This window comes from Prionailurus viverrinus, chromosome B3, assembly GCF_022837055.1.
Source record: "Prionailurus viverrinus isolate Anna chromosome B3, UM_Priviv_1.0, whole genome shotgun sequence".
Lineage (NCBI taxonomy): Eukaryota > Metazoa > Chordata > Mammalia > Carnivora > Felidae > Prionailurus > Prionailurus viverrinus.
The window spans coordinates 50,914,279-50,941,447 of NC_062566.1; the positions used below are offsets into that span (position 1 = coordinate 50,914,279).

A 27,169-nucleotide genomic window follows, 5' to 3' on the forward strand; every position below is an offset into this window, starting at 1 on the left:
AGCCGACATTTGGCTATTGCTCAGTGAGACCCTCCTGCAGAGGGCCGGAACGGGTCAAAGCCGCAGTCCTTCAGAAGTAAGGGACAGGGGAAAACAGCCACATCTAAGACAAAACTCGGGAGAGAGGTACTGCCTGGGGCCTGGTCACAGAGAGTGAAAAAGCTGGGAACCGACAAGAGCTGAATACAGAGGACAGGCGCGCGATTGCTGATCCGGGAAAACAGACTGGGTAGCTGGGTGGCGCCATTTTCACCGCGCATGCGCAGACGCACCTAGGAGCTCTGTAACAATCCACCCCAGTAAGCTAGCAGCGCCATCTAGTGGATAACGGAGCCATTACACTGAGCCCCACCCAATTGGGCCAACTTCTCTCTTCCAGAACACAAATCTCACTGCCTGCTTAGTTTATGGACTATAAAGTGCTACACAGTCTGACTTCTAGGGGAAAACGAAATAATTTCAGTCCTACTTCAAACTGTTAGCAGATCCATCCATTCAATTTTCTTTCTTTTTTTTTTCTCTTTTACACTTACTTTCTTTTTCTTGAATACAGAAAGAAATAATTCATTTTCATTTAAAATTTTTATTAAAATATTCTTTAATTTTTATTACTATATTTTTTACTTTTGTGTAAATTTTTTCAAATCCCATTTTACTTCCATCATTTTAGTTTAGTCTACTTCAGTGTATTCACCTTTTCAAATTTTCAAGCAATTTCTTTTTGTTTCTTTTCCTTTTTCTCTTTTTCATTTCTTTTTTTTCTTGAATGCAGAAAGAGAAGAACTTCATTTTTACTTTCCATTTCTATTAAAAATATTTTCCATTAATTTTTTTACTATATTCTTTGTTTTATGTAAATTATTTCAAATTCTATTTTATTTCCATCATTTTATTTTAGTCTATTACAGTGTATTCACTTTTTCAAATTTTCAAATTATTTCCTTTTTTTCTTTTTTTTCTCTTTTCGTTTCTTTTCTCTTTCTTGAATACAGAAAAACAAAAAATTCATTTTTATTTTTAATTTTTATTAAAAATATTTTTAATTTTTTTCTACTATATTCTTTAATTTTGTGTACATTTTTTCAAATTCTATTTTACTCCCATCATCTCATTTTAGTCTACTTCAGTGTACTCATTTTTTTTTAAATTCTCAAATGATTTCTTTTTCTTTCCTCCCCCCCCCTTTTTTTTCTCTAATCTGTCAAACCACTTTAAACACCCAGACCAAAACACACCTAGGATCTAGCATCACTTATTAAATTTTTGTGTATGTGTGTTTTTAATTTTTTAATTTTAATTTTTTTTAATTTTAATTTTTCTACCTCATTAATTCCTTTTCTCCCTTCAAAATGACAAAACGAAGGAATTCATCCAAAAAGAAAGAGCACGAAGAAATGACAGCCAGGGATTTTAACCAACACAGATACAAGCAAGATATCTGAACCAGAATTTAGAATCACAATAATAAGACTACTAGCTGGAGTCGAAAATAGATTAGAATCCTTTTCTGCAGAGATAAAAGAAGTTAAAAAATGGTCAGAATGAAATTAAAAGTGCTATAACTGAGCTGCAATCACGGATGGATGCAGTGATGGCAAGGATGGACAAGGCAGAACAGAGAATCAGCGATATAGAGAACAAACTTACAGAGACCAACAAAGCAGAAAAAAAGAGGGAGATTAAGGCAAAAGATCATGATTTAAGAAGTAGAGAAATCAGTGACTCATTAAAAAGGAACAATACCAGAATCATAGGGTTCCCAGAGGAGGAAAAGAGAGAAATAGGGGTAGAAGGGTTATGTTAGCAAATCATAGTGGAAAACTTTCTAACCTGGGGAAAGATAGAGACATCAAAATCCAGGAAGCACAGAGGACTCCCATTAGATTGAACAAAAACCGACCATCAACAAGGTATATCATAATCAAATTCACAAAATATTCAGGCAAGGAGAAAATCATGAAAGCAACAAGGAAAAGCCCCTAACCTACAAGGGAAGACAGATCAGGTTTTCAGCAGACCTATCCACAGAAACTTGGCAGGCCAGAAAGGAGTGGCAGGATATAGTCAATGTGCTGAATCAGAAAAATATGCAGCCAGGAATTCTTTATCCAGCAAGGCTGTCATTCAAAATAGAAGGAGAGATAAAAAGTTTCCCAAACAAAAATTAAAGGAGTTTGTGACCAGTAAACCAGCCCTGCAAGAAATTTTAAGGGGGACTCTCTGAGGGGAGAAAAGATGAATATATATCAAAAGCAACAAAGATTAGAAAGGACCAGAGAACACCACCAGAAACTCCAACTCTACAAGCATCATAATGGCAATAAATTCGTATCTTTCAGTACTCACTCTAAATGTCAATGGACTCAACGCTCCAATCAAAAGACATAGGGTAACAGAATGGATAAGAAAACAAGATTCATCTATATGCTGTTTACAAGAGACCCACATTAGACCTAAAGATACCTTTATATTGAAAATAAGGGGATGGAGAACCATTTATCATTCTAATGGTCAACAAAAGAAAGCCAGAGTAGCCATACTTATATCAGACAATCTAGACTTTAAAATAGAGACTGTATCAAGAGATGCAGAAGGGCATTATATCATAATCAAGGGGTCTATCCACCAGGAAGACCTAACAATTGTAAACATTTATGTGCCAAATGTGGAAGCAACTAAATACATAAATCAATTAATCACAAGCATAAAGAAACTCATTGATAGTAATACCATCATAGTAGGAGACTTCAAAACCCCACTCACAACAATGGACAGATCATCTAATCAAAAAATCAACAAGTAACCAATGGCTTTGAATGACACACTGGACCAGATGGACCTAACAGATATATTCAGAAAATTTCATCCTAAAGCAGCAGAATATACATTCTTCTCCAGTGCACATGGAACATTCTCCAGAATAGACCACATACTGGGACACAAATCAGCCTTCAACAAACACAAAAAGATTGAGATCATACCATGAATATTTTCAGACCACAACTCTATGAATCTTGAAATCACCACAAGAAAAAACTTAGAAAGGTAACATATACCTGGAGACTGAAGAACATCCTACTAAAGAATGAATGGGCTAACCGAGAAGTTAAAGAGGAAATTAAAAAGTATATGGAACTCAATGAAAATGATAACACCACAACCAAAATCTCTGGGATGCAGCAAAGGCGGTCATAAGAGGAAAGTATATAGCAATCCAGGCCTTCATAAAGAAGGAAGAAAGATCTCAGATACACAGCCTAACCTTACACCTTAAGGAGCTGGAAAAAGAACAGCAAATAAAACCTAAAACCAGCAGAAGAAGGGAAAAAGTAAAGATTAGAGCAGAAATTAATGTTATCGAAACCAAAAACACAGTAGAACAGATCAATGAAACTAGAAGCTGGTTCTTTGAAAGAATTAACAAAATTGATAAACCACTAGCCAGTTTGATCAAAAAGAAAAAGACTCAAATAAATAAAATCAAGAATGAAAGAGGAAAGATCACAACCAACACAGCAGACATACAAGCAATAATAAGAGAATATCATGAGCAATTATACGCCAATAAAATGGGCAATCTGGAAAAAATGGACAAATTCCTAGAAACATATAAACTACCGAAACTGAAACAGGAAGAAATAGAAAATTTGAACAGACCCATAACCAGTAAGGAAATTGAATTAGTAATCAAAATCTCCAAAAAAACAAGAGTCCAGAGCCAGATGGCTTTCCAGGGGAATTCTACCAAACATTTAAGGAAGAGTTAACACCTATTCTCTTGAAGCTGTTCCAAAAAATAGAAATGGAAGAAAAACTTCAAAACTCTTTCTATGAAGCCAGTATTACCTTGATTCCAAAACCAAACACCCCACTAAAAAAGAGAACTACAGACCAATTTCCCTGATGAACATAGATGCAAAAATCCTCAGCAGGATATTAGCCAACTGGATCCAATAATACACTAAAGAAATTATTCACCACGACCAAGTGGGATTTATACCTGGGATGCAGGGCTGGTTCAATATCCACAAAACAATCAATATGATTCATCACATCAATAAAAGAAAGGACTAGAACCACATGATCCTCTCAATAGATTCAGAGAAAGCATTTAACAAAATACAACATCCTTTCTTGATAAAAATCCTCCAGAAAGTAGGTGTAGAAGGATCATACCTCAAGATCTTAAAAGCCCTATATGAAAGACCCAACAGTAATAACATCCTCAACGGGGAAAAACTGAGAGCTTTCCCCCTAAGGTCAGCAACAACACAGGGATGTCCTCTCTCACCACTGTTATCCAACATAGTACTGGAAGTCTTAGCCTCAGCAATCAGACAACACAAAGAAATATAAGGCATCCAAATCAGCCAGGAGGAGGTCAAACTTTCACTCTTCACAGATGACATGATACTCTATGTGGAAAATCCAAAATATTCCACCAAAAAACTGCTAGAACTGATCCATGAGTTCAGCAAAGTTGCAGGATATAAAATCAATGTACAGATATTGGTTGCATTCCTATACACCAATAATGAAGCAACAGAAAGGGAAATCAAGGAATAGATCCCATTTACAATTGCACTAAAACCATAAAATACCTAGGAATAAATCTAACCAAAGAAGTAAAAAATCTATACGCTGAAAACTATAGAAAGCTTATGAAAGAACTTGAAGAAGACACACACACACAAAATGGAAAAATATTCCATGCTCCGGGGTAGGAATAACAAATATTGTTAAAATGTTGATACTACCCAAAGCAATCTACATATTCAATGCAATCCCTATCACAATAACACCAGCATTATTCACAGAGCTAGAACAAAGAATCCTAAAATTTGTATGGAACCAGAAAAGACCCCAAATAGCCACAGCAATCTTGAAAAAGAAAACCAAAGCTGGAAGCATCACAATCCCAGACTTCAAGCTATCCTACAAAGCTGTAATCATCAATACAGTATGTACTGGCACAAGAACAGACACTCAGATCAATGGAACAGAATAGAGAACCCAGAAATAGACCCAAACATATGGCCAACTAATCTTTGACAAAGCAGGAAAGAATATCCAATGGAATAAAGACAGTCTCTTCAGCAAGTGGTGCTGGGAAAACTGGACAGTGACATGCAGAAGAATGAACCTGGACCACTTTCTCACACCATACACAAAAATAAACTCAAAATGGATGAAAAGACCTCAATGTAAGACAGGAAGCCATCAAAATCCTCGAAGAGAAAAGAGGTTAGAGTGGGAGAGAGCCAAAGCATAAGAGACTCTTAAAAACTGAGAACAAACTGAGGGTTGATGGGGGGTGGGAGGGAGGGGAGGGTGGGTGATGGGTATTGAGGAGGGCACCTTTTGGGATGAGCACTGGGTGTTGTATGGAAACCAATTTGACAATAAATTTCATATGTTGAAAAAAAAAATCCTCAAAGAGAAAGAAGGCAAAAACCTCTTTGATCTTGTCCACAGCAACTTCTTACTCAACACATCTCCAGAGGCAAGGGAAACAAAAGCAAAAATGAACTATTGCACAGCTTCTGCACAGTGAGGGAAACAATCAGCAAAACTAAAAGGCAACTGACAGAATGGGAGAAGATATTCACAAATGACATATCAGATAAAAGGTTAATATCCAAAATCTATAAAGGACTTGTCAAACTCAACACCTAAAACACAAATAATCCAGTGAAGAAATGGCCAAAAGACATGAATAGACACTTCTTCAAGGAAGATATCCAGATGGCCAGCCGACACATGAAAAAATGCTCAACATCACTCCTCATCAGGGAAATACAAATCAAAACCACAATGAGATAACACCTCACACCTGTCAGAATGGCTAGCATTAACAACTCAGGCAACAACAGATGTTGGCGAGGATGTGGAGAAAGAGGATCTCTTTTGCATTGTTGGTGGGAATGCAAGCTGATGAAGCCACTTTGGAAAATGGTATGGAGATTCCTCAAAAAACTAAAAATAGAACTACCCTACGACCCAGCCATTGCACTACTAGGCATTTATCCATGGGATACAGGTGTGCTGTTTCAAAGGGACACGTGCACCCCCATGTTTATAGCAGCACTATCCACAATAGCCAAAGTATGGAAAGAGCCCAAATGTCCATTGATGGATGGATGGATAAAGAAGATGTGGTATATTTATACAATGGAGTATTACTCGGCAATCAAAAAGAATGAAATCTTGCCATTTGCAACTACGTAGATGGAACTGGAGGGTATTATGCTAAGTGAAATTAGTCAGTCATAGAAAGACAAAAATCATATGACTTCACTCATATAAGGGATGAACATAAGGGAAGGGAAACAAAAATGATATAAAATGTTCTGTCATAAATATGGAGAACGAACTGAGGGTTGCCAGAGGGGTTGTGGGAGGGGGATGGGCTAAATGGGTAAGGGGCACTAAGGAATCTACTCCTGAAATAATTGTTGCACTATATGCTAAGTAATTTGGATGTAAATTTTAAAAAATTAAAAAATTAAATTAAAAAATAAAGAAAAGCAATCAACTTTTTCCAATCTCTGCTAACTAAATGTTAAATAATATTTAAACAATGTCTCCCTGAAGACACCAAATTAGTCTGCCTGGAGCAGTCAGGTGTCAGTCTGACCACCCCTAAATTTTCCTAGAGCAGCAGTGCTTCTCAGGCTAGAATGGACACATTCATCAATGGCAGATCTTGTTAAAATGCACATTATGAGTTTGGAGGTCTGGGATGGGGCCTGAGATTCTGGATTGCTAACAAATGCTCACGTAACACCCATACTTCTCCAATACAACCTCACTTACAAAAGCAGGTGAATGGCTCACAGTTTATTGTTCGCAATTTGAACTGTTTCAACATTATTTATCTCGGTTAATGAGTGCTCTTGGTGCATGCAAGAAGAGTGCCTCACTCAGCTGGTCTACTCCCAGCCCTTTGGTGCAGCCTTCAGACCATGCTTGCTGTAGTGACATCCTGGTGCACTGCCTCAGCGGTTTACCGTTCCTGGTGTGTGACTGATCCACGCTTCACATTCAAGTCCATAGCTATGCCTCCCAGCCTGCCTCCACTCAACAGTACCAATTCTCATCTCACACAGAATGTCTTCCAAGAAGATATTTGAATGTGGAATTTGTGTCTAAAAATTTTAGCTCTCCCTAAATGAAATTCCTATATCAGGGAAATAATTTTTAAATTGTTTTGCTATAGTTTTAGATGTTACATTTCCTAATGGTGTGTGTGTGTATGCACACATGTGTGTTTATGTGCCCCTTTTTAAAATGAAGACCTTACATTTTAAATTTTTTCTTGAATGAGACACATGAAAAAAGTTCGCCTCCTACTGACTGGACATTATTCTCTATCAGCTATTGTCAAAATACACTGGTGTAACTTACTTTACTTTTCTTGGGGAGCCTCTGTCAGAAGAAGTTAGGAAAATATTCATATGTGAAAAGCATGTCAAACACTGTCATTTAAAAAGAGCTTCAACTGCCTTTTTAAAAGTGAGGATAGAGTCTGATTTATTTTTTTCAGATATGCTAAACTGTGTTGGCTCAAATTGACTTCAGATAATCCATCATTCCTTCATTGCTCTTGTCCTCCTTTTAAAAACACATTGACACAATTCCCAAAGTCTCAACATACCAATATGATGAGATGGTTGACCCTCATCAACTTGATATTTTATGCCAGGCAGAAGTGCTTAGCAACATCTTCCAACTTAGAGATTTCATCATGCAACTCATGTCTATTGCTCGTTTATAAAAATATGAAACAAGGTCACCTCCAGCGTGGTTTCTTCGCTGTTTCCAAAGAGCTTAATAATTGGCACCCTCCCTTCCTCGTCTGGCCTCCACTCCATTGGTCACAAACCACAAAAGCACTTTCATCCAAACAGATACACCCATTTACTCACATACTAAGCAACAAGTATACACAAAAATACACTTTAAAGGGTGGATCCATGGGAAGCCGAGGAAACTGGACCTGTGGAGGAGGGTCATACACAGAAGAGAATGAAAGAGATGTGTGATGGGGAGGGTAATGGGCGGCCTATGGAGGAGATCATCAAGGATGTAGCACAAGAAATTAGTTTCGCTTATGTTTTAACCCAAGATGGTTTTGCCTCTTATAAAATATTTATTGAGATTTGCTATGTGCTTTGCACTGTGCTAGGCTTTATGGTGAATATAGACAGGGTATACAACATTGAACTCGAGGGATTTACAATCTACTGGCAAAACTAACACAAATGAAGCCACTGCATGGGAGAGCTTATACACATACATACACACACACACATGCACAGAAATACAGAAAATGTTTGGTTTCTACAATGTCCTGAGCATTTCAGAAATATCTCAATTATGCCTCACAACCATCCTGCAAAGTTAAGTACTACTGATTCCTTTTGATTGATGGAGATCCGAGGCCTGGGAAGCATAAGTGATCTTCCCAACATCACACAGCTAACAAGTAGCAGAAATGGAATTTGGTCCTGAATTTATATAACTCTGTTTTGGTCCAAAAAAAACCTCAGTAGTTTAACCCAATAAAAGCTGCTTTCTTGGCCCAAATCGGCAAATGTTCTTGGTTGTCTGGGCTTTCCTGGGAGGTTAATTTCCAGGTGGTGACTCAAGAATCCAGGCCCCTTTCATCCTGAAGCTCTGCTATTTCCAATATCTGGCATCCAAAAGTATCAATGAAGGGGAAGAGTGAGTGATGATGACACATGAGATATTATAACAGTCTCCACCCGAAAGCAATATAAATCACTTTTACCTCATTGACCATAATGGGTTTCATAGCCCTAGTAAGATGCAAAGGGAGTGAAAAATGGACTTCCTGGATACTTGTGTCCCAGAGACAACATGACCTAATGGGAGGAGAGCAGGTATTTTTGGCAGCTGGCTAAAAATTGCTGCTACAAACTCCAAAGTCACTAAACATCATGCTTCTGAACCATACAAGGAAGAGCTAAATTATGTGGTGCTAAGTTACAATTCCTGAAAGAAGTTCAAAGAAGTGGGAAATCATAAGCCTGGAGCAGAAAGAAGGGAACCTGAGTAAGATGCTGAAAAGTGGGTATGAGGAAGACATTTCTGGCTGAGAAGAACCAGAGTGAACATGCAAAGTTGAGAAGATAATGATGTGCTCACAGTCATGTTATAAGACGTATTTATCAGTGCATCACATACAGGGACATGCATCACAGGCTGAGTTCCCAGAGCTTAGTAAGTGCTTTTCAGACAATACAGACTATAACCTTCCCAGGGACTTCTCAAAATGTAAAGTCACAGAGGCCAGAAACCATGTTATGCATGCTGCATTTTGCTCTTCAGTGCCCAGAACTTAGCAATTGCTCAGAAAAGATAAATTGTGAATGTTCTATGAACAAGGGTGGGCTTTCAAAAAATGTGCTGAAGGGTAGATAATCTTAGGTCTTCCATTTCCCTTGTCTCCTATTGGGATTTTCATTGCCTAAAAGGAGTTATAAATTCCTTGAATCTTGTGACATTCATCTTTCCCACAAAGGAAGTCCTAAAATTTGGTAAAGGAGTAAAATAGTGGAAGTGGTGAAAGATCATTTCCATCAGAGATGTTGGAGAAAGCTTCTTGGAGATGTGGTGGTCACAATGGGCCTTTACATCAAGAATATATCCCAAGTGGGGGCCCTGAGTTGGGCAAGAATGGAGTGGGCAGCAGTACTAGCTAGAAGGCACAGTGCAGAACGGGAGTAAAGTCATGAGGTCATGGTCATGGAGGGGTTAGAATGCCTGCCTAGAGTGCAATACAGTGGGTTGCTTTGGGAATATTAGGAATGTTCATCCAGGAGTGTATAGAATTGCCTGAGAAGTTGGGAACCTGACATAGTAGAACAAATCCAGAAGACTCTTTCATTTTTTTTATTGCTCATCCCTGATCACGTGACCAGTGCCCATTTATCTCATCTGGCATTTAGGCATGAAAGCAGGAGCTGTTTGTGCCTCAATCATTCACTGAAAGCATGAAATCCTGCACAAGTCCAGGCAGGAGACCTCAGCAAGGTGGTGGTTTGAGAAAGGGGAGGGAGGGAGTGGAGTCAAGACCACACATAAGGTGAAATATTCTCTTTCCTGCTTGGCTGCTCTGTTGAGTGACGTAGGGAAAGTCACTTGTCTCCTTGTCTCATTTTCTCACCTTTACCTGGTCCTCTGTCTGTGAATACCAAGGAAACATGATTATAGAAGAGGTTATAGAAGACTAAGAGTAAAGAGGCTTGTATAAGACCTTGTTAACAGAAAACAAAGTTGAAGCAAGTGTGACCAGGACAAGTGTGACCTCCAAGTCTCTAGAATGGCTGACACCTCAGGAAGTGGGTGCCTTAGTGGCTGTGGAATCAAGGACCCATGGGAAGATGGAAGAAATGAAAACAAACAACTGAGTTCGTCATGTGTAAATAAAATTAGCAGCCATAGAATGTGATTTTGTTCCAGAGGCTGGAAAAGAATAGTAACATAGAAGAAGTAAAACTCTTAAGCTTGTCAAAGGCCACTAAAACAGTAGGAGGGGATCTAGTGTGGCAGGAAGAGGCAGAAGTTTGGGTGGTGGATCTGAGCAAGAAGGTAAGTCTGTCTATGTTTCAGTTCTCACCTTTATAAGAAGACATGGTGGTGCCTAAAAGCTGTCCTGGGTGACCTCCTGATTTCCCTTGTTCCCCTATCTCCCTCTTCTGAGCCCACCCTCTGTGCTCCCAGCTCTCAGATTCTATGAGAATTAATGCTTGGGATGACCTGGTTCAAGTCACTCTCCATTTTTCTGGCTCCTGTACAGATACAGAAAGGTTCCTGGCAAGAATGTGGAGCCCAGGGGCGCCTGGGTGGTTCCGTTGGTTAAACGTCTGACTCTTGGTTTTGGCTCGGGTCATGATCTCACCATTCATGGGTTTGAGACCCACATCGAGCTCTGTGCTGATGGCATAGATCCTGCATGGGATTGTCTCCCTCTCTCTCTGCCCCTCCCCTGCCCTCTCTCTCTCTCTCTCTCTCTCAAAAATAAATAAACACTAAAAAAAAAAAAAAAGAATGTGGAGCCCAAGACTAGCAAATCACACTGGCTAATGTGGCATCTCCACCCCAGTGTGACTTAAGTGATGTGAATCCCCTTTTGAGAGAATTGACAGAGGATCCTGTGCTCCAAGGGTTGAATCCCAGGCTGAAGTCTTGTACGTTTGGAAAGTACTTTCCAACTTGCAAAGTGCTGTCATGTGGGTATGTTCTCTCTGAGACTGAGGATGATAAACAACCTGATGAGCCCAGGATCTGGCTGCTGTGTGTTCCAAGGGAAGGGAGGCCTTCCTGACCACATGAGGTGCCCCACACCCTCTTCCCTCCCTTTCTCACAGCCTTCCAACCCCCAGAGAGTGTTGGAGGAGATGAGCTAGTGCTCAAGGCTCCCAAACCTGGGCGAGCTCCGGCCACCACCTCTGTCTCCCAAACACAGCCAGCTAAGAGGAAGGATGCTCCGGGCTCAGATCTGTGGCTGGAACCAGAAAATCTCCGGAGAAGGGCCGAGCAAATTGGGTCAGACTTCTGTGCCGGGATAGGAGATTCCTTGGAGTGACCGGGTGTGTGTCAGCTGCTAAATGATTCCACTCTCTTCCCCCAGCTCCTAAGCCTCCGCCCTCCCCTTAGGGACCTCCAGCTGCCAAGGAGTGCTCCACTGCCCTCTGGCTGCTGTGGCACGTGTGCTTAATAATAATGAGCATTGTTTATGGAGCCCTTAAAATGTGCCCGGCAGTGTGCTAACCACTTTACAAATGTAACCGACTCACCAGCTTGGAACAGAAAATGAGGTCACATTCTCTAAAATGTGAGCATTAAATGCCTTTGCATCCATGTTATGTCTGTGTAAAAGTTCCAAGACCCCAGGAAGTCTTCCCTCCAAAGGGTCATTGCAGACCAATACTGCCTTAAAGTGTTAAACCCAAAACCTTGCCTAGTCTGCCAAGGAACCTCATTCTTTCTGGCTGTGTTTGCCACTGCCAGCAGTCACTGTTGAGATTCCACAAAGCCCCCACTAGAGACAGCTGCTCAGTGAAATTGATGACCTGGCACCTGAGCTGACCCCTGCCCATTCTAGGAGTCCGACCCCTTCAAGCAAGCATTTCCAGAAATAGGAGCAAGTCCAAAGGCCCTGTGGATGTCAGAACATGCACCTGCTGTGTTCCACTGTCCTTTGTCAATGTCACCTCAACTCAGGACCCTCAGACATCAAACACCAAGAGCCAGGGCACAGCTCTGCTCTTCCTACACAATGCTCAGAGTTCACACACAAAGTTATTTTTCCTGACTCAGCTACCCACTGTATTTTCTACTGAGCTATGGATTTCATTCCTGAAATGGTGAAGAAGGGATCACCCCTCCATATGTAACATCAATCCTATTTCCTGTCTCAATATGACTGGCATGTTTTTCAGGGAATCATCCATCTTATTATTTGCAGATTATCTTTTTAATTTTTCACACCCTTTTGCATTATTAGCTCCATTTTACAAATGAGGAAAGGCAGACTAATGTTAAGGGAATTGCTCATGGTCACACAGCTAAAAACTGGCAGAGCTAGGATTTGAACACAAACCCTGATTAACAGAACTGTTCTACCTCCCTAAAATGTTCTTGGTTGGTACATCTGTCTAAGTATAAGTCAAGGAAAGAGGTTCCTTAAATAGGTAAATGTGTTTCTTTGTGGAGCTCGTGAACCCGGGGAAAATCATGCGGAGGCAGCCAAGCTGAAAGCCCTTATCTGAACTCCATTGGAGGAGACAAACACTCGGGTAGTTTGTGAGTGGCCAGGACATGTTGTGCCACATGTGGGGTGTGGTCATTTAGCACACGTGTTGGCGTTGGACTGTGGCCTGGCCTGGCACTCTTACTAGGCCAACAGCCTGGGTTAAGAAGACCCAGGAGACAAAATATGAGAGAATCTAAAGGCATGTGTGCCAGCTCTGAGCCTCTGTCCATTCCTAGGCTGGTTTTTGGCCTCAAACTCAGCACCAGCCTCTCTGGCCATAATCACCTCTGCACTGAGCCTAAGGCTTTTTGGGCAGAAGCCCATGAGAAGAAGGGCTTTATCAGGTCTCACTTCAAAGTCATTTGGAAATATGAACTTGACTTTTCCAGCACCATCCCTGATCACCCTCTTCTATCCCAATAAAGGCCTACCACGGCGAAACACTATCTGCTCCAAACAAGAAGTTCAGATGGAAAATATTTGAACAGAAGTTAGATTTGAGTCCCAGGCAAGTGCCAAGTAGCTGATGGAGAAATCAGAAAGCGGGAGTCTATGGGTACACAGAAGAGAAGGAGCAGGTGGCTCTGAAAGAGACCCATATTCTGGGGTAAGGGTAGAGGAATGTTAACAGGAAGTAAGTGGTAAACCACCAAGCCAAAGCAAATACAGAATCCAAAGCTGCCCATATGGCTTATCCATAAGGAATGTTGCCAAGAAAGAACACAGCAGGGAGGAGAAGCGAAGTGGAAGATTCACAGCACGTTGTTTAACAGCCAACCATGGTGAAGGTGAGCCAGCAATGCATTCTGGGCTCTACCTCTTAAGTAACTCAGGTGGGGTGTTTCTGCCCCTTAGACCTGGGTATAAGAGGCTTGAATCCTATCCCTATTCCCCACTCCCACCTAGATTTTTCTCTGAATTCCTGAGGGCTTATATTACGGCTGTCTCCTCTACCACTCAAGCTTCTACTTTCCAGTATACTGTGTCTGTTGTGCACCATATTGACCCAGATATCAAACACAAAGACCCACCCCCAATTTCTACACATTTCTGCCCTGCCCCCTTCCAAATAGACTTTAAAGGATTTGGGTTTGAGGGGAGATGGAGGAGAGGATTCATCATGGTGATGTAAAGCAAATATTATAGATGGCAATGTTTTATTCTTTTTTTTTTTAATTTTTTTTTCAACGTTTATTTATTTTTGGGACAGAGAGAGACAGAGCATGAATGGGGGAGGGGCAGAGAGAGAGGGAGACACAGAGTCGGAAACAGGCTCCAGGCTCTGAGCCATCAGCCCAGAGCCCAACGCGGGGCTCGAACTCACGGACCGCGAGATCGTGACCTGGCTGAAGTCGGACGCTTAACCGACTGCGCCACCCAGGTGCCCCAGCAATGTTTTATTCTTATCATATCTGCTTGTTTTGGACTTTCTTAAGGAGTGAACACTTTGCTACTACAGGTGCCTCAATGATATCTCTTTCATGACAGTGTGTGGATGGATTTTTTTTTAATATAAATATCAGATAATAACTATAAATATGGCTAACATTGGGAATATACCATGTACTAGTCGCTATTATGTATATGTATAACCAAATACATATTTTATAATATATATGTCACCAAATACATATATTGCCAAATACTTAACTATTTCCTTATTGAAAACATCAAGGTTTTATCAATACTCTCTCATTTATGACACTTCTTGTGTGCCTGGCTGGGTCATTTGGTTAAGTGTCCGACTCTTGATTTCACTCAGGTCATGATCTCAAGGTTCGTGAGTTTGAGGTCCGCTCAGGTTCTACACTGACAGTGTGGAACCTGCTTGGGATTCTCTCTCCCTCTCTCTGCCCCTCCTCTGTGTGTGCTCTCTCTCTCCCTCTCTATCTCTCTCTCTCTCAAAAACAAATACATAAACTTAAAAAAAAAAAAAAAGAAATTCTAACCCATGCTTTCATTCCCAGGCTTCTTCATATGGGTGATAGGAAAAAAATTAAAAATCTCAGTTAAAAGTTCCAACTGACCCTCAGTATAGGTTCTATATCCCTATGAACAGTCCTTGCTGCCATTTTCACTTGTCCTTGATGTCATTTGTCATCATTGTAAGTAGTGTAATTAGTTATCCATACACTTACTTGTCTAATGTCTATCTACCCTACTAGGTGCTTGATGAGGACAGAGACCATATCTACTTGGCTGACTCTGTCCTCAGAACCAACAAAAGGCCTGCCTGGTGTGAAAAAGATGACTTTGTATTTAGTGTGTCTGTCTCACCCATCTTTGAAAATGAATCCATTCCCTATAGAAAGTGGCCTCACAAAATAGAGACACCACTGGATATCCATATAAGCAGAGGCCTCATGACCAAATTGGGAGGGATGGGGGTGAGGATGGGATCCCTACACCAGTTGTGATTTGGAATAGTCTGTAAGGTCCTTTCCATTCCCCAAATCCTGGAATTCAGTCACACGGCCAGAGCTAGGATGCAAGGCAGGAGGAGTGGAACCGCATATCTGAACAGAAAGGATTTAGGTGACTGAAGAGTTCTTGGAAGCCATTTTCTTTCTTACTGAAAAAAATTTTTCTTAAAAAAGGTAATTTTTTTGAAACTCATTTCTCTGGTTGCACAGGTAAATGAGGTTCAAGGGAGTAAAAAAAAGTAGAACCTAAACTTCTTTTTTTTCATTTTTTTAAATGTTTATTTATTTTTGAGAGAGAGAGAGAGACAGAGAGGGAGTGGGGGAGGAACAGAGAAAGAGGGAGACACAGAATCCAAAAATAGAGGATCCAGGCTCCGAGCTTTCAGTACAGAGCCCAACATGGAGCTCAAACTCACAAACCGCGAGATCATGAGCTGAGCCGAAGTTGGACACTTAAACAACTGAGCCACTCACGTGCCCCTAGAACCTACATTCTTAAGTGCAAAAAAAAAAAAAAAAAAAAAAAAAAAAAAAAAAAAAAGTATTACCAAAATTCTCAAGGCTTAAATAAAAGATGCATTTTTCAGTAGTCTCAAAACACTAGGCCACTAATTATCCATGGTTCATGCCTTTTTACATTCTGAACTGAGAAGCATTAAAAGAACTGTGAATTTCCCCTTTATTGGAATTAGGAATAAGTAAGATTTCTTGTTAGAATATAAAACAGTGAAACATAGTTTACATATATTACATAAAATTATTTTTTTAAAGACTTCTCTGGAAAGAGACAGAAATGTATACAATGGAAAGTTGAAAATTCTCCAATTTCAAGATGAATCAGCAAATAACTTCTCCATGACAGCGACCTGGGAACCCTACTGAACAGATAGACCTACTTTTAATGGGAAATCAGCTCTATTTCCTGGCTTGCAGGAACAATTATCATGTGAAGACCTTTTCTAGGTGATATGTCTATGTCTGTGCCTGTTGAAATTTATTAGGAACAGAGCATGATATCCCAGGACAGTATTTACCCACAGGAAAGGATACGTGTCCAATAGAATGTGATTGCATCAGGCCTCCTCATCCCACCCAACCTTTCAGTCCTGGCTTTCCCATAGGGTGCAAGATGTTTTGTGTAGCTGCCAGCTGTTAATTAGAAATTTTCTTTCTTGAGATTTTTTTTTAAGTAATCTCTACACCCAACCTGTGTCTCAAACTTACAGCCCTGAGATCAACAGTCACACACTCTACCACCTGAGCCAGCCAGGCACCATATTTCTAGGAAAATCAAACCCTTGGCTTCATGCTTACACATCCCCAACCTCCCCACCCCCAAAATATTAATTTTCCCTTGCTCCAAAGGAAAATGCTTTTGCCAAGCATTCCTATTCCTTAGCAACTTATTCATTCAAAGAAGGAAGTTGGGGAAGGCAAAGAGGAAATAAAAGAAGAGATGAGATGGTAATTTCTCTCCTTCCCTGCTCTCCAGGAAAAGGGGTGTGTTACACAGAACTGTCTTAGAACTACTGAGATGCATATGGGTCATCCAAATGATTCTGGCATTTCCTGGTGCTCTCTTTGGTGCCCTCTTATTTCTGAGATGACACTGCCCAATGTGTAAATTACCTGTATGTTCTTAATTAATGGGATTTATGCATTGTAGTCCCAGTGGAATTGGGCATAGAGCTTGAGCATTTAAGGGTTTGAGATACTGAGGCAATGGCACCAATCTTTGTTTAGTAATTCCTTTATCTTCCTCCTAACTCTGAGTCCACATAGTTGTCGCAAATTTTTATTCAACTCAAAATTAATTTTCTACAGTAGTGACATAAATGATGGGTAATATCTTTTTTTTTTTCAATATATGAAGTTTATTGTCAAATTGGTTTCCATACAACACCCAGTGCTCATCCCAAAAGGTGCCCTCCTCAATACCCAATGATGGGCAATATCTTGTTTCCTTCAGTGAAAACAGGACCACCTAGAGTTGAAAAGATATCTTCTTCCTCCTCTCACAAACCCAGAGTTAAACAGGCCAGACATACTTTTATATGTATTGGTCACCTTTCATCTGTCTGTCCAGCAACTCTCTCTCTTTCTGGAAATAGTCATGCCCTCTCTCTGGGGAACTGCCTCTAACCAGGTAGATCTTATTGGGGTAGAAAGGCTGGACCCACCTGGGAATCTGCCTAAGTTTCTGATACCCTGAGAAGTTGTCATATTTCTCTAGCAAGATGTCCAATGAAGCATAACTTGAATATGATTTTAGAAAATATACTGCTAACAGCTTTTATACCTATGTAGATGCAGAAAGTCACCCTGGGATGGACTATCCTTGATGTTTCCTTGTAACACCTGAATGGTCTCAATTAAGCAGACTTGGCTGCTCTCCAGGGAAAAGGGTGTGTTACACAGAACTGTCTAAAAACTATTGAGATGCATGTAGGGTTCAGCAGGATTAAAGCCTCTCCTATGGATTGAGATGGTCCTAACAGAGGTTCACTGAGACATCACGTGCCCCAAAGCAGAACCCCTTGGGCAGGGAGTCTGGATCAGTAAACAGAGCTACTATTTTGTGGGGAAAACTAATTCCAGAAGTATAGCTGGGGTTACAATCTTACTGGCTCATCTAGACCAGCCACCTTGGTGTGGTGGCTATGTTTGGGAAGCAATAGCTGATCCTTAACATATAGCCAAAGACAGCCTAAACCTTGAACTCCAAGGGTGAGGTGTATCCAGAGCCAGGGCAGGACCTGGGAGGGGACGTCTCATCACCACAGTGGACAAGAACACAATGGAACCCTGCTAACATGGGCAGGTAGAGAAGGTTGTCAAATAATTGGAACAAATAAAAATGTAAGGCCCAGGTATCTATTGAAATCAGCAAAATGGGTTGTACTAGTGACATTTTCCATACTCACCTCTATACCTAAATATTCACTCAAAAGTTCCTTTTTAAAAAAAATCACTTTTCTGTCAATGGTGCAAGAATTGGAAAAGAGAGGGTGATTTTGTATGAATGGTTTATAAGTCAGGAGGCATTTGCAGTAGATCACTGAATGCACATGACTAAACAGTGTTTATACATTCCCCCCTCCACATCACATGATCAAGTATTTCACTATGTGTGTCTATTACTTCAGGGTCAAGGCTGAGTCAGCTTCATTTCAATTTCAGTGGAGAAATATTTTATAAATGAAAAATTGAGACCTAAAAGGACCCCCGAAATCAAAACTCAACAAGGTTGTGATACTTTGTGGTACTGGTATCTAGCACAGTGCTTAATGAGCTTGAATCCTACAACTAAACTGTCTTGGTTCAAATCCCAGCTTGACCACTTCCTGGCTGTGTGACTTTGGCAAAATTACTCAAGCTTTCTGTGCCTCTCTTCATACAGAGATACTAATAGTACCTATTTCACAGGCTTGTAGCAAGGATTAAGTGGGTGAAGCATATACAATTCGCAGAAATGTGCCTGACACACAGCAAGCACTCAATAAAGGTTAGCCAATATTATTACTACCAAACATAGTTGCCTACGCAAGACAAATAACTCATTGAAACTGTGGCATCCGTGGTGCAGATCCAACAAAGAGCAGAGGCCAACCAGTCATCCATCACCAACCCAAAAGGTGCCTTCAGTTTCTCATCCCAGTAATTGAGGACATATGTTACTCTACAGAGAGTCCTGATGGGAAATGGTTGATGGTTCTTCTCCTCTGAAGCTCAGGAAATGAGAAGGAAGAGGAGATGGGAAAGGGGAGGAGGCTGAACCTTTTTATTTTCTTATGTTAACAACTCTAACTGACAAAGGGTATGAAGGGAATGGCAATAGAATATAAAAATGCTTTGTGGAAGGTTCACATTTACTCGTACTTTTAACTCCACTGTGGCTGATTAGTTCATGGGAAAAAATGACAAAAAGGAATAAAAACCTGACTATGAATCCAGTATCAACAATTTGCAGCCATAGTAACCAAGAAAGTGCAACTCATGAATTGAAACAAGAAGAAAAAAGTGTGTGTGTGTGAGTGTGTGTCATCAGGAAGATGTCAGGAAATGATTACTGAGTGAAGAATGTAGTTAACCCCTGGTGGCTCAGCAGGGCAGTTCTGGATAGTCCACATGCACACCCTGGCTAACATGTACGTCAAAGGTTGTCAAAGAAGTTCTAATATCTATTTGATAGAGTTTCCAACTCAGCTGTAAAAATGCACTCAAGGATAAAATGACATACAAATTCTCTAACAAGAATTTCTTGATTTTATTTTTGGTTTAAATCAAATTTGGTTTGCATTAGTTCAGCCCAGCTTCATTGCAGAAAGACAATAGGGTATGTGGCTTCTCATATGTTTCCATAACTAGCTCTGGAATGACTTGGAGCTGCCTTATGAATACAAGTCTGGATAAAATACAGCAACCCAGGGCTAAGAACCACACCCCATCTTCTTTACCTTTGGCATAGAAGTCATCAGTTTCTTATTTGTGTAGCCAGGCACCAGCAATATATGGTCCAGGACTCTGGAAGGAACCCCAAGCAAGTGCCAGTGGGTTTGGGAAGTCCTGGGGTGATCACCCAGATGGGAGTGATAGGCGATTTAAGAACCATCTGATTATCAAATCTGGGGCTGGCAGCATCTTTAAGGGCTATCTAGTCCAACGAGCCATATGATGCTTGGATTTTCCTTTTCCTTCAAACTTTGTTCCAAAGAGGAGCTTCATCCTATGCTCAGACTCCACCCTTGAGAAGGAACTCTCCTCCCCATGGGGCAATCCATGTAGTTTTGACTGAAAAAGACTCAAATTGAACAGAAATATTCCTCCCTGTAAATTACCACTCACAGCCCAGTAAAGCAAATCAAATATTAATATATTTGAGGATAGATGGCTAACTGTCCTCAGAAGACTTCTCCAGTGTAAACATAAAGAGCTGTTGACCATTCTGCATTTAGCTCCTCCCCTCTCACACCCCCAGAGGACCTCTTATAGTCCCTTGAATGAGCACAACACTCAATGAACATTCTGTCCAGAGTAGGGAAGTAACCTCATTATTAGCTCTATTATTCTGAGATTTTACTACTATCAATGTAGCCTCACATTTACATAGATTCTAACAGCCTAATGGTATTTTGGACTCATAATGAACTTCCCACTAAAATTTGTGTGATAGACAAATTAATGATGCTTCTGGTCATCACTGGCCAATTCTGCTCTATTCCCCAGGCACTTGAGAGGAATACATGTCTCCAACCCTTGAAGTTAGCTGACTATGTGACCATCTCTGGTCAATGAAAAAAAAAAGCAGAGGTCCCATATGTCAATTCAAAGTTGAGACATTTAAGTATTCATTCTCAACTTTCCAGCCCGCTTTTTCCCATCATAGCAATTGTCAACTCGTGTTGATTAGGAAGTGTCATGGATTGAATCAAGCTGGAATGCTCAGCCAACACACGGAGGACAGATGCCCTGGCATATTGCCTGGACATGCAGCACACTTTGACTAAAAAATAAACTTTTGTTGCATTATGCACATGATTTGGGGGTTATTTGTTACTGCAATATAAACTAACTTTTCTGACTCAATGTATAAGTTATTTTTCATAAGTAGAATCAGATTTCCTACCTCACACATACCCCTACACTACCTTTTCATATTTTAATAATTGCTTTTGAGGTCTGATTAAGGAACTTCTATTTGCTTTTTCTCATGAAAATTAGTTTTAATTCTCTTAGTCCAGTGGCCAGTTCTATTACAATCTTTAAGATTTTGATTCCATCAAATAAAGGTATTCACTCTTCCTACTACCTCCTTTACATTTGAAAGTATTATGAATATATTTAAAGACTGGAAATAGGACATTTCTGATGACATGCTTTTCTTAGTTCTCCACCCTCTATTCTCACAATAATGTTCAAGCCTAATGAAGTCTGTTCTGGGCTTTCTTAACTCAGTATAGAGGTTTAAAAAAAAAGTCACTGGGGTCCAGTAACCACTGGAGATCTTGTTTTTAGCTTGATGAAATCTCAGTTCTCATAATAAAAACAAGACATAACTACAGGAAAAATATATATGATTGCTACACTTTATTCAGCTCCAAAATCATTCCATTTTGATTCTTACTATTCTCAAGGAGTGGAAAACATAGAATTGTGGAAAGTTCAGGCTGCAATCAGGTTGCTTACATTGAGAGACAGCTCCAGCAACATCATTGTGGCTGCTCCTGCTGGTTGTGCACCGAATGGCCATCTTCCAATTCTTTTCATGCTAATCAAACCCTGACATTGTTCAAGAGTGCATAGACTTTAGAAAGTACAGGCCACTTCCCCTCACACCAGTTATGGGGATTATATTTCCCTTGGCCAGTCATTGCTTTGGGAATGGCCATGTGACACAATTCTTGCTACTGAGATGAAGGTAAAGTCTGCAGAGAAATTTCTGGGAAATTTTTTCTCACTCTTAAAAAAGAGGCACAGTGAAGTAGGGTTCTCTTTCCCAGCCTTCAATATGGATGTGTGGGAATATGATAGAGATGCCTCCACCATCTCTCACCACTGGAGGATAAGCATGAGAATAAAAACTAGCACAGTTAACCTGGTAGGTCAAAGATGGAAAGAACTAGGTACTCTACTCCATAGCTGGGTGCTGAATTAACTGGTTTAGGAACTGCCTCATGACTGGACTTCTTATAGGAAATAATAAATCTCTTTACACTTAAGCCATGTTGAGTTGAGTAGCTCTTTTGTTACTTGCCATGAAAAGAATCCTGACTGATGTTATCATTAAGAAGTATTTCAATATAAACATCATTATGCTGTTTTATAAAAAGTACAACCAGTATAATAGATAGAGGAGGAGGAAGAAGAGAAGGGAGAGGGGTAGCAATTGCAGCAGCAGCAGCAGTAGTAACAGTACTGGTAGTAGTAGCAGTAATGATAATACCGGCTTACAATTATGTGAACCTGCTTAGTGTGAGGCACTATGAGACACATTTTAGAGAGCTTAATCTAAAATTCAAGACCATACTTTTACTCTTCCAATCTAAGACCATATTTCATCCATTCTGGGCTCACCACATCATTCTGTTCTCTTTTATACCTGGACCCTGACATTCAGAGAACCAAGAAATTGGGTCACCATTAATGCAACATGCCACTAGTCTCAGTCCATTCACAGAGCCCGTTCTGCATTCCACTGGGGCTGTCACTGTGTTGTTGTTAGACCAGGATCTGCTACTTAGGTGCCAGATGGAAGAAGAGGGGATACAATGACAATACAGCTCTTCATGGTCACTTAACATGTCTCAGTTGCTCACTGAGCTATTAGTTGGGAAGAGTCTCAGAGGAGGGCAGGGACAACAAGGGACTCAGTCAGTGGATATCCCACTCTAAAATGGTCATTCCTGCCATTAACAGACTTTAGTGAGGCTATGAAGATGGGTAGGACACAACAGTGAATTTGTTGAAAAGAGCACAATTGTGTAAAACATGAATTCAGAAGTTAGACAACTACAGTATCAGGTTTCATTATCAGCCCTGCCACTTGCTTGGTCTGTCAAAAGGATTGCATTATCTCCCTAAAGTATGCTTGGTTTCCTCATCTATAAAATAAATGTGCCTGACACCTAGTAAAGATTCAATAAATCATAGTTATTATTATTCAATAGCCTATCCGCAAAGAAAATGTACTAACATGCTGCCTTGGGCATGTTAAGAAAACCCTTCACTAGTCTACCTTTGTCTAAACACAAAGCAACAGTGAAGACTAAATTCTGATGACTGCATCTAGCTATGCCTGAAGACAGATGAACTCTGGATGTACGGTTCCTTCTCTAAGGGAATTTGAATTGGGTTCTTGTCACTGACAGCCAAGATCAGTTAGGATCAAATTCAAATCTTTCCCCTACAAGCTTTCTCAGCACTTCAGTACGTGACACAAGATGATTGACAATCTTCTAATTTCTGTATTGCACATTTCAATAATCACTTGTATTTCACTTGATTTTGCTACTTAACCGGTTATTTTAGGAGCATATCTTGTTTTCCCAACATGTTTTTAAGTTTCTCAAGACAAAAGCAATGCACTCCACTTATTTTCTGCCACAAAACCAGATACAGTTCTGGGTAGATACCAGATTCAAAAAAAACCACAATCAGCAAGGTGGTTCTCACTGGAACCTAAGTCAGGTTCCCTGCTGAATTTAGGCATTTCTGAGCATGTCTGGTAACCTGGCATGATAAATATTCCAGGAAAGAACCATCCTAAAAGAGAACAGGGTCAGGCACACAAGCTCTGTCCAGCAAAAATGTTTCAGTCAACCTAGATACAAGGGAACTCTAAACATTGTCTGTAATATGCTGAGAACATCAGGAAGTGCTGTAAGGGGGCCACTGTAGGACACTGTGGATTTGAGCACAGTGCAGCCTTGGAACAGTGATGGGGAGTGGTGACATTAAAGGCACTATAGACTAAATCTTTGTATCCTCCTCCAATCCATATGTTGAAACCTAATCCCCAATATGATGATATGTGGAGGTGGGGCCTTTGGGTGAGGCCTCTCCTCATGAATGAGATTAGTGCCCTTATAAGGGAGACCTCAGAGACCTTCCTTGCCCCATCGGCCATATGAGAACACAGTGAGAAGATGGCCAACCAGGAAGCAGGAAGCAAGTCTTCACCAAACTGTGAATCTGCCAGTGCCTTGATCTTGGACTTCCCAGCCTCTAGAGCCTTGAAGAAACAAGCGTTTGTTGTTTGTAAACCACTCTGTCTATGGTATTCCATTATAGCAACCAAAGGGATGAAGACACAAGGCCAGCTTCAACACCGGTGGTGGCAAAGAATAAGATCAACAGCAATTCTGATAACATGAGGCACAGAGATTGTGGTGGTGTAGTGGGAGCTTATAAGCCCCGTGGTGGTGGGACACAGCTGGAAGAGAAGCCCTGGCATCTAGTCAGTGATAAAAATCTTGTTACTCAGTGGGAGCCTTCTAGACATTCTCTGAGGTTTCCCAGAAATGCTAGGGAGACTTTGTTGGGAGTCTGAACACTGTACATGGCACGGTGTCTTGTGGTACCCTAGAGTGGCATTCTCTAGGGAAACATGAATTACACTTGCAAATTAAATTCTCAAGGACAAGTACTCCAGTGCCATGGCCAGACCACCATTTGGCTGTGAAGGAGTTGAAACAGACCTGACCTCCTCTTGCTACTGTGGCATGTCCCGCTCTCTGGTCAGCCTCTCACCCCGGCTGCTTTTCCTCTGAGTGGCCCCTGGATCGGCAGGAGTTCAATCACACTGGGATTCAACCTGCCCAGTTTCCCCTGCCCCTGGGAGGTCCCACAGTCATACACTACTTTTGGGCTCCAATTCTACTTAATTTTTAAAAACTGGATTCCTATTTGTGTCTGTGTCTCTATAGTTTTTCTTAGAATTTTTTTTTCCATCAGACTCTTAATTATCTTATTTTTCATTTCTCCTTCCTCTAAGAATGGGTTTAACTCTCAAGGTGGTCTGAAGGCATTTGATATAAAATGCAGTCTATGGTATTCTAAGTTCTTCGCCCAACAAGTATCCATCAACAGGAGGTGACCCAGAAGTTTGTGATGGCACCAAAGGATAGAAGATTGGTTTACTCAATCCCATATGTTTCATTCTGTGGTTTGTGAAGTACTGAACTAAGTGCAGAACCAATTCCCTTAGAGGAAGTTATGGATTTGTGGAATCCTGCAATGTTAACACTTTAGAGCTACTAGGGTACTAGTGACTAAATCTTTGTTTCAGAGTTTTGGAAAGTGCCTGCCTGTCCTCTAACTTCCTAAGGCTGTGCCAATGCCCACAGTCCACCTTACTTCTTCAGTTAAGTGGGCCTAGGTGGCCGTCAGTACTTGGGTTGTGGATATACCCAGTGTGTAAATGTTATGCAGTGTGGTCACATATGAACTTCAGTAGCCAAAGGGGGTCTCCAGGCTCTCTGATGCTCCTTGATAGTTACTGGGCACCCGAACTGAGGCCAGCACTTCCTGGCTAGTGTGAGAGTCTCACCTTATGCCCTTCCAAATTGGTCCTTCAGAGTGAGAAGAGGGAAGCCATTACCACTGTTTCCTGCATTCTTCTCTAGGCAGACACAGCTGCAAGGGTACTATGGCATAGGAGAACGTGGGTAAACAGGTTGCAAACTGCTGTTTACAGTTTTCTTTTCACGTTTCAAAAGGAGGCCATCTGTGAGAACAGAATGTTCTCAGTGTCATCACCCACAAAGAGAAAATGCAGGCATGTGGGCATTTGGGACGATGCTTCCTGGTAACTTGTCCAATTTTAGCTGCACTGAAGTCAGTGAATAAACTTATTTTCCAAGGGTAACAAAAGCAAAAATAAACAACGGGTACTCCATCAAACTAAAAAACTTTTGCACAGTGAAGGAAACCATCAGCAAAACAAAAAGACAACCTACTCAATGGGAGAAGATATTTGCAAATGATAAAACCCATAAGACATTAATATCCGCAATATATAAGGAACCCACCCAATACACACACACACACACAAAAAATCCTATTTCAAATGGGTAGAGAACCTGAATAGACATTTCTCCACAGAGACATACAGATAGCCATCAGACATGTGAAAAGATGGTCACTCAGCGTCAGGAAAATGCAAATCAAAACCACAATGAGGGGAGGGGTCAACATGGCAGAACAGCTTGGAAGTTTTTTTTGCATCTCCCATCCATGGAATACAGCCAGAACAACACTAAATCATCCCGCACATCTAGAAAACTGATTTGAGGATTAACACAACAATCTACACAACTGAACCACAAAACTCAGCAGGTACCCTGCACGGAGAGGTGAACTGGGGGAGATAGAAGCCGCGGGGGGCTGGGAGTTGTTTTTGCTTGCAGATAGGGGACGGAGATGGGGGGAGAGTTCGAGAAAAGCACCTCCTCCCCCCCCCCCCCCCCCGCCACTAAAAGCAGCTGGAGAGAAAGCGGAAAAGTGGAAACAGCCACAGGAACTGAACAAAAAAGGGAAAAAGGAGAAAGGAGAGGGTTTAAATTGCTTTAAGACTCTATGAACAGGGGGAGCACAGAGTCTCAAACTCCGTAGTTGGATACCTGGTGGTGCTCTGGTGGGAAGGGTGAATCCCCAGGAGCAGAGTGAGCTCTGGGGGGTCCTTGGCCCACATCCCCTGCTTGGAGGACATTTGGTAGAGGCAAAGACCCCAGCAGACCCCAGAGAACAACCACATTAGCTGGTGCTGGAACAAGGACGTTAAGGGTGAAGATTGGTGCCAAATGTGTGTTGTGACTTACCATAATCCCTGAAACGTTGCTGCTACACCACTGCTTGAACTTCTTCTGGGTGGGGCTGGCACCCAGCCGCAGTCTCTGGGCATCAGCAGCAGTGAGGTTTCCTGAACGTTCCTGGGTGCAGCCAGCACCAGCCATTGCTCAGTGAGACCCTCTGCGAAAGGTCTGAGCGGGTCAAACCGCAGTCCCTCAGAGGTGAGGGGTTGGGAAACACAGTCGCATCGGAGATAAAACTCAGGAGGGAGGTGCTGCCTGGCAACCTGACGGCTTGGTCATGGACAGCGTAAAGGTGGGGAATGGAGGGAAGCTGGAGACAATGAAAAGGTGCATGATTGCTGAGCGGGGAGAACAGAGACTGGGTAGCTGGGTGACGCCATAGCTTCCCGAGCATGCGCATACACACCTACAAGCGCCAAAACAATCTACCCCAGTAAACTAAGCAGCGCCATCTAGTGGAGAACAGAGCCATTACACTAAGCCCGCCCAACTGAGCCAACCTCACTCTTCAGGATCACAAGTGTCTCCACCTGTTTAGTTTGCGGCCTGTAAAGTGCTTCATAGTTTGACTTCTAGGGAAAAACGAGGTAATTTCAATCTTATTTCAGTCTGTTCATTGATCCATCTTTTTATTTTTTTCTTTCATTTCT

General features: G+C 41.2%; 1 long non-coding RNA gene across 2 annotated transcripts in view; it reads right to left on the reverse strand.

Annotated features, from left to right (window-relative positions):
- Positions 1 to 26,902, reverse strand: part of LOC125167894 (uncharacterized) — a 60,820-nt gene extending 33,918 nt beyond the window's left edge. For both annotated transcript variants that reach the window (XR_007152982.1, XR_007152981.1), the window contains exon 1: positions 26,526 to 26,902. This is a non-coding gene — a long non-coding RNA (uncharacterized LOC125167894). The remainder of the gene's footprint in view (positions 1 to 26,525) is intronic.
- Positions 26,903 to 27,169: the final 267 nt, after the last annotated feature.